Genomic DNA, 13,918 nt, shown 5'->3' on the forward strand with positions numbered 1-13,918 from the left:
GGATTTAACCAAACATTGGGAATCCTTCGTCCTTTTAAACTCCCCTCTATTAAGTTCTCTTGCTTCCCTCTTCCTTTATCATTGACGACAATTGCATGGCACTAAAATATGAATAAGACTGCTCTTATAACTTAGATGTAGGGTGGAGGTGGACGGCATGCCTCTCCACCTGTAAAATTGGAGCACCTAACGTGATCGATCTATGCGAAACTTTTACGACAAACCTTGCCCTCAGTGCAGGGTCCGATTTCGACGGACTGACAACTCTTGAGGCACAGAGGGCATGATGAGGATCCCAGAGCAATTACCACTGTGGGTAACAGTTTTGCTCCTCCCCCTGTTGGGCATCCCAAATGAGAGGGACCTCCATCCTGGAAGAAATTAAAATACATCGTCACGTGATGACACAACCCAAAAACCTTTTGCCAGTGAACGACTCTGAAGGACACTCAATTCAGATAAATAAAGATATCATTAATACCATACAGAAGGCCCAGGAAAACTAGATACAGACAAGACTCAACCTTGGCACACTTTGACTCCCTATTTGGAAGTGGAAGTCTTAACCTTAGAAACCGGCAAAAAAAAGATCAGCTTTGAAATTAGAAAATTTCTTTTTGAATAGACACTCAACTTCTGAAATGTCATTTAGATACATAAAAGACCAGACGTGATTAATAGAAACTTCAACAAAAAATAAATCTGAAAGTTACGTGAATATAACAAACACTGACAATTGAGAAGCAACAATAAAAAAACACATGATAGTATGAACATTGTACAGGGTACCATAGTACTTCCTGATAAAAAAAACCCTAGATGTGGGACTACCTTGACGTGGTGAGGGGGGGCTCTTGAACCCCTGGGATTTGTTCCCGGGTTTGAGTCCAAGAGTCCCATATATCATTATGTGTTTCTTTGGGTTAATTTTTGTGGAATTTTCCACTTTTGGTAACATTTATTGGACCTGATAAATAGGAAAGGTATCATAGCTGGGACTGGGTTTATATTTGAACCTAAATAGTGGGTGTTGTGGTAGGATCATCAACTACCCTTTAATGTTTGGACCTGAGAGATATCAGATTCATGGAAAAAATGGTGAACACACATTTGATGTGGTAATTGGAACGTGGTAAATATCTGTCGCATGCTCAGTGTGGTTTTCGAAGTGTGCACTCCACAACTGATGTATTGGTTTGAATGGAATCTTCAATATGTGAAGCTTTTGCTAACAAGCAGCATCATATCACTGTTTTCTTTGATATAGAGAAGGCTTATGATACAAAATAGAGATATGGCATTTTAAGGGTTCTTTATGAATGTACCAGAGAGGCAATTTGCCTCTTCTTATCAAGGCACTTTTAGAAAATAGGTTATTTCAGGTTCAAGTTGGAGCAACAATTCAGATGCATTCAACCTAGAAGAAGGCATGCCAGAGGGAAGTGTTCTAAGTTTAACCTTGCTCACCTTAGCAATCAGTGGGGTTTCCAAAATAATTCCCTCAGATATAACATATACCCTTTTTGTTGATGACCTTTCGATATCCTTTGCAGCAACAAGGATGGCATTGGCTGAACGCTTCCTTCAGCTCTGCATTTATAATATAGTAAAGTGGGCTGAGATGAATGGTTTTAGATTATCTGCTAGTAAAACGTAACTATGCACTTTTGCCGCATAAAAGGATTCCATCCCCATCCAGATTTGTTCATACATAGACAAAGAATCCCATGTGTTGGTGAAACAAGGTTTCTCTGGTTGATTTTTAATAGCAAGCTGACTCGGATCCAACATCTGAAGTATATTAAGACAAAATGCTTGAAAACAATGAATGTGCTGAAAGTTCTGTCTCACGCTTCATCGGGTACAGACCGAGCTCAGATGTTGAGAATATACAAAGCTTTGTTCTTTTCAAAATTACTTATGGGTGTGAAGTGTACACTTCAGCAAAGCTTAATAGCCTTATAATGCTTAATTCAATCCATCATGGACGAATGAATTAGCCACAGTAGCATTTAAATCATCTCCCACTGAGCATGCTTGTAGATGCTGGTGAGATGCCTTTGGATCTACATTACCAACGTCTGCTGGTTCGCAGCTGGTACAGATTTCAGAGGCTCCCTAATTCCTTAACCAGCATTTGTATTAGAAATGAAATGCATTGGCAATTTTATGAAAATCCCCCCAAGCAACCTCAACCATTTGCTTTTAGAGTAAAATGTATAAGCAGGAAATTAAAATGCCGAGAGATTTTAACGGTTACGCATACGGTTAGCACCCCTGGGACCTTCCAGAGGTAAACCTTTGTAGATATTTTCATTTTACGAAGGCAGAAATGTCCAATGAGACAATGCCGTCCATATTTTTAGATCATTTCTCACAACATGATAACTCCGTTGCAGTTTTCATGGATGGCTCAAAGTCAGATGCTGGCGTCGGCTTTGGAATGGCCTTCCCTGATATAGAAAGAAGCGGAAGATTATCATTTTTTGTGTCTATTTTTACAGCAGAACTGAATGCAATTTTAAAGGCATTAAAGGAAATTTTAACAGAGAATGGGAATAGTTTTACTATACAGTATATTGTGACTCGAGTAGTGTTCTTCAGTCATTGAAATCTTGTAAGTCTTTAACCCCTCTGATTTTAGAGATATTGGAATGGCTGCTTTTAGTGAAAAGAAGAGGTAAAGAAGTAAATATTTGCTGGGTGCCTTCTCATGCTAATAAGTTAGCAGTCACCTCACCAGTACCCAGAAGATGCGCAGTATTACGCCATCAGTATCTCCTTGGTCATATACCTATATGCCAAGGAGAAACGATGTTGTGCAGGATAAGGATTGGACATGCAAGACTCACTCATGGGTTCTTGATGTCTGGCGCAGTTCCTCCATTCTGCGGTGAATGTATTGTGCCCTTGACTGTGAGACATTTGCTGATCGAATGCCCCAGTCTTGCGAATCTAAGACTTAGGTTCCTGTCCTGGGGACGTGACAGAGAAGGATATTTTATCCTAGCTACAATTCTCGGGGAGGATTGTAATATAGAGCAGTTATATATCTTTGCGAGGGAGTCGGTCCTCCTCAACAAAATTTACATCATATACATATAAAGTATGTGTATGCATGGATAGTATATTTGAACAGATATTGTTATGCGTATATATAGTTAAATATGTGTATATATATAGACATTTTTTATATGAAAATTCTTTTAAATTTATCAATTGTAGTTTTCTATTTAATTTTGTTACTGCGTCAATAACTTAGGTGTTGTGGCGCCAGTTTTAATAGACACAAATCAATCAGTCAATCGTCTGGCACATGGACACTTGATGAACATTCCACATAACCCTGCTTCCGAATGCTCAGAATGTATAGTACTGATAACAATTAAACGTGTTATGTGAATGTCCAAAATATAACTAACAGTGGTTATCGAGTTTTGGAAATAAATCGATAGGTGAAATTTCATCAGTCTTCAGCATTTTAATGTTCATGAAAAACTGTAATTTAATTGATAAAATATAAAAAGTGAATAATGAAAACGCAAAAACTTTTAGGGCATTTAATGAATTTAAAAAAGTAAAATCTAACAGTATCACTTATCCTGATTTTTATCATTACTGACTTTTTTTTTATTGTACAGATGAAAACATGAATAAATTTTGTATTTGGTGTTTGTGTGTGTTCCAGTGTAAAAACATGCGCCTTTGTACATATTTTTAAAAAATTTCTTTTTCATCCACCATTTAGTCCCAGTGCTTGGCCTATGGCCTAGACCTCGTACTCCTTTTCATCCTAATCCTATGGGCCAGCCCTAGGAGTGCTGATAATCAGCTCAGTGGCCTGGTTAAACTATTTCAATAATGATAACTGCAACAGCCATATCATTTGGTCTATAAATGTAAGGTGAGAGAGGTTTTTACTCAGAATTGTCTATGGGTTTCATGACTAATTTTTTCTTCCAGCATTAGTAAGGTAGTAAGAGGACGTCACCTCCGTTCAGTTATCTTTTACTGAGTTGTTTAGTGTATCAGTGCCTTTACTTGTGGCTGCAGAGTCTTCGGTTGCCACGTCTAGTTGCTTGGCGTTCGTTGATGACCAAACCTTGAGCTGTGCCTTAGTACTGTACCATGGATTTCTACATAGGTTTGAATTTCTTTGCTTGAGGTTACAATCAAAAGCACTTTCCTTCTCTTTAATGACTTATTTTGTGTTTTCATCATTTCCTTTTTTTTATCTTTTAGCATTTTTGAAATAACGTTTTGCACAATTATTATTCTTTGCTTTTATTTTCCTTTTTTCTCATCTAGGCATTGTACTGTGGAAGGTCATGATCCTTCAGTTTATTTCATAAGATTAATTGTACAGTACGAATAATGATAAAAATTGTAATGTTCTTATTTGTACACATTGTGTGTGTGTGTGCTTGTGTGTATAGATCTACAAGCAGAAGCATGCCGAAGGTGTAAATGTTAGGTTAATTTATAATCACCATCAGTAAAATCATTTGCTTTCCACGCAATGTTCTGAATATTGTGCAAGCATAATTTCTGACTAATAATAATCTTTCCTCACAAAAATGCTTGTTTTCTACATTTTCCCATAAAGTGTTGTACACTTCGTGCGAAAGTAAGTCATTCTTATCAAAATGCCCATAACAAACTTTGCTTTTTCCGAGTCAGCATGCCGTAACCTCCTTCGCTTCCCAAGGAACTCGACTCCACACAACTTTTATTTTATCACCAGCACCAAGCACTCTCATTCCAAATGTCCCAGCAGTAAACTTTACGATCGAAATTATTCAAAAACTGATGCCTTGAAGGACCCACGAGATAAGGGAATGGAAATAAATAAAGTTCATCCAACGCACCCTTTCTATTGAGACTGTTAATAAATGAAAATTTGATTATGTAGCCCGCACAACGAAACTATGAAGTGCAGCACGAATTTCGGCAACAGGTAATTCCAGGGTACATTCACCGTTCCAGTGCCTTTCTCAGTAATTGTTTGAGGGGTTTAGCTTCAGGAGAATAATGGTCAGTAGGAGAGAATCCGTAAGTAACCAGCATGAACCTTTTGAATGATTTTGGAAGGAATAACGGTTTTTTTTTTCTTACGTGAAGTAACAATTCCGTGTTGTCCTTGAATCAAGTAGGTCTATAACAATCAGGATCTTTGTCTGGGCAAAGCGTAAACCTGGAAGGCTTGGAAGTTATACAGACTCGTATCAATCAAATTCCGATTTCTGACTTTATGACCTAAGGTTTGAATGCTTTGGAGTATTGGGTTCGAGAAAAGGAAGAATTCCAAAGGAGTATAATGTTCCAATAATAAAGAAAAAACGGGAATTCATTTGCACTACAGCCTAGAATTCCTGTTCCGTTCTTTTTGTTTTAAGGGAGATGAGAGGAGAGAGAAAAACAAAGGAAAGGAGCAGGTTATCACTGATATAAAACCGGAGAGTAAAACTAAAACGGAGAAAGAGGTTAAGGTAGAAAGAAAGGGAGAACGAGCCAGAGTCTCACCCTTCTAGTCCCTGGGAATCGTCCAAGTGCTGAGGACGAGACTAGAATTTACTGGAAAGCCGAAATTGCGGTGTCTGGAGGCCGTACTTTGTAAAGGGCGAACGGAAATTATGGATAAGTCCAGTATGTGAGGAGGAAAATGAAAACCCATATACAGGAGCATTTTACTGTCGCTATTTTAGCTATACAGGTGTATATGATGGGTTTATGGCGTCATAATAAGGTTGTTAGGGAGATGGTTAACGTTTCACCCGACGCTAGATCGATCGTAACGAAGCAATCGAAATTTCCTCCACCTAAATGGCGGGTGAAGTAAGAGAAAGCTTTGTATTCATATCAAGGAAAGAAATTGAATTCCCAAGTATACGACTCGTGTAGTTTATTCAAGACCTGGAAGGGTTTCATTCTGATACGAGAAAAGGGAGAAAAATCTCGAGCAGGGCCGAGGATGAGAGGATGAGTTGGCCTGGAGCCAAAGGAAACCAAATGTAACCATGCGCTGGTTCCTAAGACAGGCTTTTAGGCAAAGGTGTCTGTGACATTAGGTTAACCAGAAAAATAATAAAAGGAATGTTTTTGGTTTGAATACGGTTATTGTGTGCAATGAGTCACAGAACTCGTTCAAATCTTTATTGACGTTGCAGTCTGTAACTTTCACTTTTCCTTTCAGATTGTTCTTTTTTTTTTTTTTTTTTTTGCTAAATAGACTTCGAATCATATGAAAATGCAAGCTTAAACCATCTAATTCATATATAACTTTTTTCTTTAATTGTCTCAGGGGATTGTGTTTGTCTCAGCGGAACTTTGATAACATGAAGAGAAACAAAACTCTTCCTGAAGAGCTTCCTGAAGAGCATATACCCTTTGCCGACCCCATTCCCTAGTAATAGAGCAGGATTGAACGTGGGGTTCATTTCTCCTACTGTAAAAATAATACTAGGCGTAATAGAAAAATTGCCTCTCTTCCTCGCTAATTCTCCACCTGTCCCCTATCCTTAGAAACACCAGATCGCTCTATGACCTTCTGTCCCCGGAGACTTCTTCCTTTGACATAGATCGCACGTCACATATTCGGAGTAGCGCATGAGAGGTGTGTGAGTTTTTTCTTCCCACCATACGCTTTTTTTTTTTTTTTTTTTTGAACACTTTTTTTCCAATCTTTTAAGATGACCTATCTAACGAAGTTTTTCATATTTACATATTGGAGTCAGAACTAGCCTTGTTCCCGAACTCTTGTACATGATTTGGTGATTGATCTACCTCTTTCACATACTTTTATACTTCAGTGCTGAGGGTAATATCAACATCTTCAACAAGTAAAGAATACGCCGAAGCTTCTTCAGTGCAGTTGAGTTTTCTGTACACCGTATAGTGACGGCCACCGAAAATATATCTATCTTTTGGTGGTCTCGGTATAATGTTGTATGAGCCGCGGCCCATGAATCTATAACCACTGCCCGGTGGTAGCATGTCCTATATCGTTGTCAGATGCACGGTTATGGCTAACTTTAACATTAAGTAAAATAAAAGCTACTGAGGCTAGAGGACTGCAGTTCGGTATGTTTGATGATTGGAGGGTGGATGGTCAACATACCAATTTGCAGCCCTCTAACCTCAGTAGTTTTTAAGACTGAGGGCGGACTGAAAGCCAAAGCCGGCACAATAGTTTTCTTTTACAGAAAACTAAAACACAGGTGCATTACTGGTATAATTTATTTATTTATTTATTTTTTTTTTTTTTTGCCATTGCCCAATTGACTGCACGACTTCCTCTAACATAATCGAAAATTTCACAATTCACCTGTGCATATTTTATCAACTTTTAATGCTGTTCTTTTATCTTCTAATCTTACATTCCATGTATATTTTTAATTTTTTTATCTTTTTCTGCTTGTTTTACCCATAAGACAATTCATTCTATTTTATTTTCAACAACAAAGTTTTTATCATTATTCCAGCATGATAGTGAGGTTATCTACCTCTAAAGCTTGCATAATTAAGTTTTCTACTTGGCCTTGGCAATCTTATTCATTATCAAGATTTCCAAGTAGCACGCCCCCCCATAACTGAGAATAATATATATATATATATATATATATATATATATATATATATATATATATATATATATATATATATATATATATATTTATATGTGTGTATATATATGTATGTATATATAAATATATGCAAAGATATTTATAAAACGTTGGTCTTGTGTCAGTGCGTGCGCTTACACACACTCCGATGTTAAGCATGTAAGGAATATCAGAGGGAACTCAGAAGAATATCGTAGGATACTCGATAGTTTATGAAAAGCGTTGCTTCATTACACGCGTACACCTTTGTTCATTATATTTTAGAGCACAGTAAATTTCTTCCAGACGTTCGTTTTTATTTTTTTCCTTATTTGAAGCGCATGTTTTCTTGCAAGTAATGTTCACAAATAATCATAAATCGGAGGCCGTAGAAAACGGTTCCTTTTGTTTGGGGAATTCATTTGTTTGTTCCCCTTCAGTATTTTCCTTTGTCTCTTCCTATTCCAAAGGAATTTGTGAGCAGAATACATTTTCAAACCCTAGAGCCCCCTAAAGTGACTCCAAAAACATCGACATTACTTCCGTCCTTGTGCACAGCGAAGAGAACGGGGCAGAAAATTGCCCTATATATGTTACTGGTAACTCAGCCTTGCCATTACAGGACGTTACCTTGGGCCCGGCAGGGTAAACCACCAGTTTTGGTAGCCCGTGTTCTTTTTTTTTTTTTTTCACTCGGAAAAGAGAAGCAGCACAGCAACAGCAACCAAAGAAGGGAACTGCAACCAACAGAATGTTCAAAGCGAGATACGTCGGCAAAAGAGGTTTAAGAAAAACCAATAAATAAATCAATGGGATTTCCAGAAAATCTCCGATAGACCACGAGGCTGCTAAGTCATCGATTCAGGGCCCAATAAAGAGGGTAATAAAGATAGGGAGTGATAAAGGGGAAGGTGACAGAAGACTGTAAATATAGCCGATAGGGATGAAGATAATAGTGATGAATGGTATTGGAGATATAATAATAGACCTTTTATTTGCGCACTTACGCCAGAAATTAAAGATCCAAGAAAGTCTCATATATGCTAAAGTCAGTTATTTATTATAGATGATAGAATCTTCCAGTTGCATATAAAACGGAATCTGTATCCACTGGAAACTGCTGTTTATAAAAGAATAAATGTGAATTAGGACATTTTGCCTTTTACTCTCAAATAAAATACTGGAGGTTACTTAATGACATTTCGTATTAATATGTGTAGTGGTGCATTTGCCTTGGGCTCGTTTGCTTTTTCTGCTGATGTACCGTATTTTTTTTTATTTTTGTCTTCGCTACAATTTCATTTATTTATTGATTTAAGAGCACATAAAAACTTTTTTTTTTCTTCAGTAACTACACCACTCATATTTCTCAATATATTAGCTTACAGTTGAAGGAAGTGTGTAAGAGTAAATATTTTATTTTCCGTCCTACAAATAGCAGCTGCGTCGTGATGGGATACCAAATCTCGATACTTGTGTCTTGAAGAATCACAGATACCACTTGAAAGTTGAGAATACCCATTCCTACGCATTATGAAAGATTCGAGCTGATAGGAGGAATTTTCTTAAGAATATCAGGTCCTAGCACTTGGAATGTTATTCTTTCCGAAATAACTTTTCGAAATAGCTTATGTCAGTGCTTATAATGTTCAAAATATGATGCGTTAGGGTATGGGTATGACTCTTACTACCCTCCTTTGCAGAACGAGTTGTGTCATAGGCTTGATCACGGTTATAATTATTATATAACCGTAACCCCGGATTTTTAGGCATTTTTATTTATTTATTTTTTTTTTACTTTTTTATTTGATTGTATAATAGTTTTAAATTTAAACCATTTAAAATATTCATCCCATTAACAACTCTTCTCACCTTTGTGATAGTGTGTAAATCTCTGACCTGTGTGATGCTAATGAGGAAGTTTTGTCAGTAATTGAAGCTTAGCAGTTGCACGAGTGTTCGAAAGTATTTCACATATTTATTGGAATTTTAATTTCTCGTTGCTGCTGCGTTGTAACGAATATGCTTAAGTAGTAAGATGCACAAGGAAATATGTGATGATTGTAATAGCTGAAAGTGGCATTGTTTTGCTCCTTTAAATGTAGAACAGAAATAAACCTAATTTGTTAGTATTTTTATTTCTTCAAAAACATTAATTGCTACTTTTGTTGTCGTTCAGGAGAAAACTTACTATTGATGGTTATTGAAGAATCATGGCTGCTTCTTGTGAAGCTTAATGAGACGACAGGGAAAGAGCTGTTGCTTAATTGCACTGGTTTAAGAGTTATTTCAATATTGAATTACTTCTTATGGAACCAAACCCACGCGGGGTGCTAAATATTGATCCTCCCCAGTGCTGCGGACCTTCGGTAAAATTATCATCAGTGTTTTCGTATTTTCCAGCAGATCTTCCATTCGTTCTCCACCATCAACATAGTGCTTACTCTCTTGACTTCTCGGGCGTCATTGCGAACTATTGCTTCTTATTCCAGACTCAAAAGGTCCTATGGAAGTTGTTAGGCATTGATTTTTACAGTGAGTGGAACTTATATATATATATATTTTTTTTTTTGAGGGGAGGGATCTCTCTCTCTCTCTCTCTCTCTCTCTCTCTCTCTCTCTCTCTCTCTCTCTCTCTCTCTCTCTCTCGAGTGTAACAACAATAATGGCCTAGACTTATGCAAGATATAGAGAAAACAATATAGGTTATAAGCATTTTTCTCGTTTTTTATATACTCAGTATTTCTAAGGTTGTATGTACGTATTGTAGTACGCAGGTTAAAAGTGCAGTATGTTGACATTTGACTAGCACGACTCATCAAACTCCCGATGTATTTTTGCAACAGATGGTGCTCTGTGGGCCATTTTCTGTATTTTAGTTCCAATTTAAAGTTTCATACTTTATTCAGATCAGTTGTTTTCTCTGTACTTGGGTTCCTCTCATAAATATTTCCATGAATTGTATTTTGATTTATACTTTCAAAAAGATTATGTGGTTACCCTTTAACTTTAGTGATTGGCGTGAAAAATCCCTGAACAATTACAATAACAAGAGCTTGTAAGATATTATATTTGTCTACTTTTTAACCTAACTTTAACCTTTTTACTAAAACTAAGAAACTGTGAGAGTAAAATTAATACCACAAGAAATTCCCATGAAGCCTCTGTTCTACATCTTTTTAGGAATCTGGTTGGTATGGAATGAATATTATGCTTAGGGATTCTTTTGTTTATTTTTTTAAGTTGGAAGTTTCTCTCTCTCTCTCTCTCTCTCTCTCTCTCTAGTAAAGATGAATAACACTGTAGTATAATTAAGGTTTCCTCTGTTGTAGAAACACAAAAGAAGTGAGAAACGAGTTAACTCTCGTTTCGCCTTCATTCAGAATAACATCTTATAAACACGAGATTCCAATTTCTCGTCGAAAGCGTTCAATCCCGTTAAATTTTCTTCTGCTGCGAAGATACAAACAGAATGATCTATAGATTGCTCTCGGTTCTAAAGAGCAATCGGGTTTCGAATAAGAAAGAAAGAATCTTGAGGATTCGCGCTAACTTTGTTGCTCAAACTCTGGAAACTAATCAGTGAAGGGAAATGCAGAATTGCGAGATCTCGATGGTAATTTCTATCTTACTGTTGCGTGTTCTTCCAGTTCCTTGTGTTCATTCGCTTTTTGTCATGTCTTTAGTTTACCCTTCTGTTTCTGCATTTCGTGATTCAGACACCCATTTACGTAGGTTTCTTTCTGATTTCCTAAAACCAGCCTTTCCTCTATGTTTTTGCCCCCGTAGGTCATTTGTTTGACCTTTGGTAGTATTTTCACAGTCGGGACTTTTGAACGTTTAGAATTTCCAAGATAAAGTGGAATAAGAAATTTGAATATGCTTCGTGTTTAAATGAAAGTAATAAAGAAATAAATGTTAAGGGAAGTAAGTTCAGCAAAAGGCAACATTGCCTTGTTGTGAGTTAAGCCAGTCAGTTATTCATTACGACATCCACAGTTATATTTAGGGCTGTATACGCCATCGCCATCCTCTACAGTGCTTGTGGCTTGGCTTAACTAGACGCACAGCTACGACTAATGAGTATATTTTGAAATTTTAAAAAGTTTAAGTGGAATACATGAATGCATCTCTGTGCTCATCATATATACTATATGGAATTGTGTACCTTTATCCTTTGCAATCAACCACCGTGCTGAAATAGTTTGTCTACTTTCTGTTGGTGTTGATATTGTCATAGACATTTATATAAAATGACTATTTAGCACATTACCCCGAAAATAATTAACGTGCCGCAAGCCTCCGCGCAAAGTAGAATGATCCTTTGTTTGAAGAAAGCAACAAGGATGCTACATATGCTTTAGGAACATGAAATGAATCTAGTCAATTTTAAATATGCAATTACTGCTTACTAGAAAACAAGGGACGGAAACAGATATGCGTCCGTGATTCGGATAACAGACCTGATGAAATCTCCACAGCGCAGACCCGAGGCTCGAAATGAATACACAGCAACGACTTCCACAAGATACTAATTTGCAATTTATTCGCGTCTCAAAAATGGAGAATGAGGTGATTAAATACCCTCATACACACAATCAGCCGACGTGATTGGGAACGAACGAAGACTAGCGATCCTGTGGGAGGGACGTGTACCAGCAGGAATCCTAGTTAATTGCGGTCTTGGACTTGGACAATTGCTGGTGCTCTGTCTCCTCATTCTGCTTTCGTAGTCTAAGCGAGGAGTGGGCTAAATGGTGATAGTTTACTGAAGTTTTACCCATTATTCAAGTTTTAAGTTGCTGGCATGGCATGACGTGATAATTTCAAATTCATTATTTTTAAGACATTAAATTTCTAGTGGAAGTCATTTTTCCATCGGTTTTTATGAGACAATTCAGGCGCTGGGTAACGCGGTAGAGGTTTTCAATTTGAAATATATTCTTCTTACATTATTAATAAGTGGGTGGTCTTTTTCTAATATTAAACTTACCATTACGCTAATGAAACTGCTGCCGTTCTTTGAGAAAATTCCTAGAAATTGTTCAAGATGCCGCGTCTTTTTTTTTTTTTTTCATTCCCCACTCCCTTCACACACTTACATACCTAATAGGGTGTTCTTTTTCAGTCTTTTTAGTACTCTGCAATTTGCATTCTGGGTAAATTATATTACATTTATTCATTCGTATAATAAGAACAGAAAATGCTTTCAAGAGACTCGGGTGTATTATTCAGCGTTAAGGACGTTTATGGCTTCACATAATGAAATTAAAAAGGATTATTTATCTATAATGGGATTATCCCTGAAGTAAAATATACTGAAGTTCTTGTTTTTTTCGGAGATTGCCCGTTACGTTAACTGACCGACTGATTTGAATATGAATAATAAAGGAGGCCTGTACTGTACTTCTTGAAGTCACTTTTTGACTAGTTTTCTTCATTTTTTTTTCAGCCTGGCTACCGTCACGTGAAACACTTAGCCGGACATTACGATGACTCTTTGGTAAGTAACCAACTACATGATCTTTAAAACGAGCAAATTCACTTATGAAAAGTTGGCTAAAGGCTTCAAAAAGGCAGGATGGGTATTTTTATTCTTTGCAATAAGTAAATAATACAAGCTTCTTGCATTGTTGGCTTTACCAAACGTTATAGAGACTCAGTGTGTTTTCTTGAGGAGTCTCTCTCCAGTCACTTAAGAAGGGGTCCTTTTAGACAAAGATCTGTGAAGAGAGATCATTTTTTGTGTAACAATCTCCATGTTGACCTGGCATTTACTTCGGAATAAAATTAACGGCAGAATTTCTCACACCTCCTCTCGACCCGGTAGGAGATTAATATACTGTAGCCTCATTCTAGCATTCTCAAGAATAAACTGTTGCCAGTCACAGACTTTATTCTTGCCACATATATTTCTTTGTTTTCCCTTCAGTGTAACGTTTGATAAGGACATTATTTTACCCAATATATCGGTCTATAGTAAAAAATGAAAATAATCATTAGCAATCACCAAGTCTTTCGAGACTAGGCTACAAAGAATTCTCTAATGTTTTGCGTAGTTTTCAAATTGTTCTCTGTATCGACTATTTTTATTCTTGACTCCCAAAATTGAACCATCAACACTACAATGGACATTTTGTATGGGCTCAGCTGTTCATACTTAGCAGTACATACCCTTCCTTACTATTCATATCTGTTACATTCTTCTGACTTGATGCAAGTACTCTTGTGCTTCGAAACTTGCTCGCCTTGTCCTGTCACCTTTTATATGTTCATATTCATCGTGTACTCTCTCTCTCTCTCTCTCTCTCTCTCTC

The 13,918-nt window shown here is 36.9% G+C and overlaps 2 long non-coding RNA genes across 2 annotated transcripts in view; one reads left to right on the forward strand and one right to left on the reverse strand.

Annotated features, from left to right (window-relative positions):
- Positions 1-13,873, forward strand: part of LOC136839768 (uncharacterized) — a 303,840-nt gene extending 289,967 nt beyond the window's left edge. The window contains exon 4 of the long non-coding RNA XR_010853453.1: positions 13,054-13,873. This is a non-coding gene — a long non-coding RNA (uncharacterized lncRNA). The remainder of the gene's footprint in view (positions 1-13,053) is intronic.
- LOC136839767 (uncharacterized) overlaps positions 1-13,918 on the reverse strand; it is a 130,421-nt gene that overhangs the window by 102,363 nt on the left and 14,140 nt on the right. The window lies entirely within an intron of this gene.

Source organism: Macrobrachium rosenbergii, chromosome 6 (assembly GCF_040412425.1).
Source record: "Macrobrachium rosenbergii isolate ZJJX-2024 chromosome 6, ASM4041242v1, whole genome shotgun sequence".
Lineage (NCBI taxonomy): Eukaryota > Metazoa > Arthropoda > Malacostraca > Decapoda > Palaemonidae > Macrobrachium > Macrobrachium rosenbergii.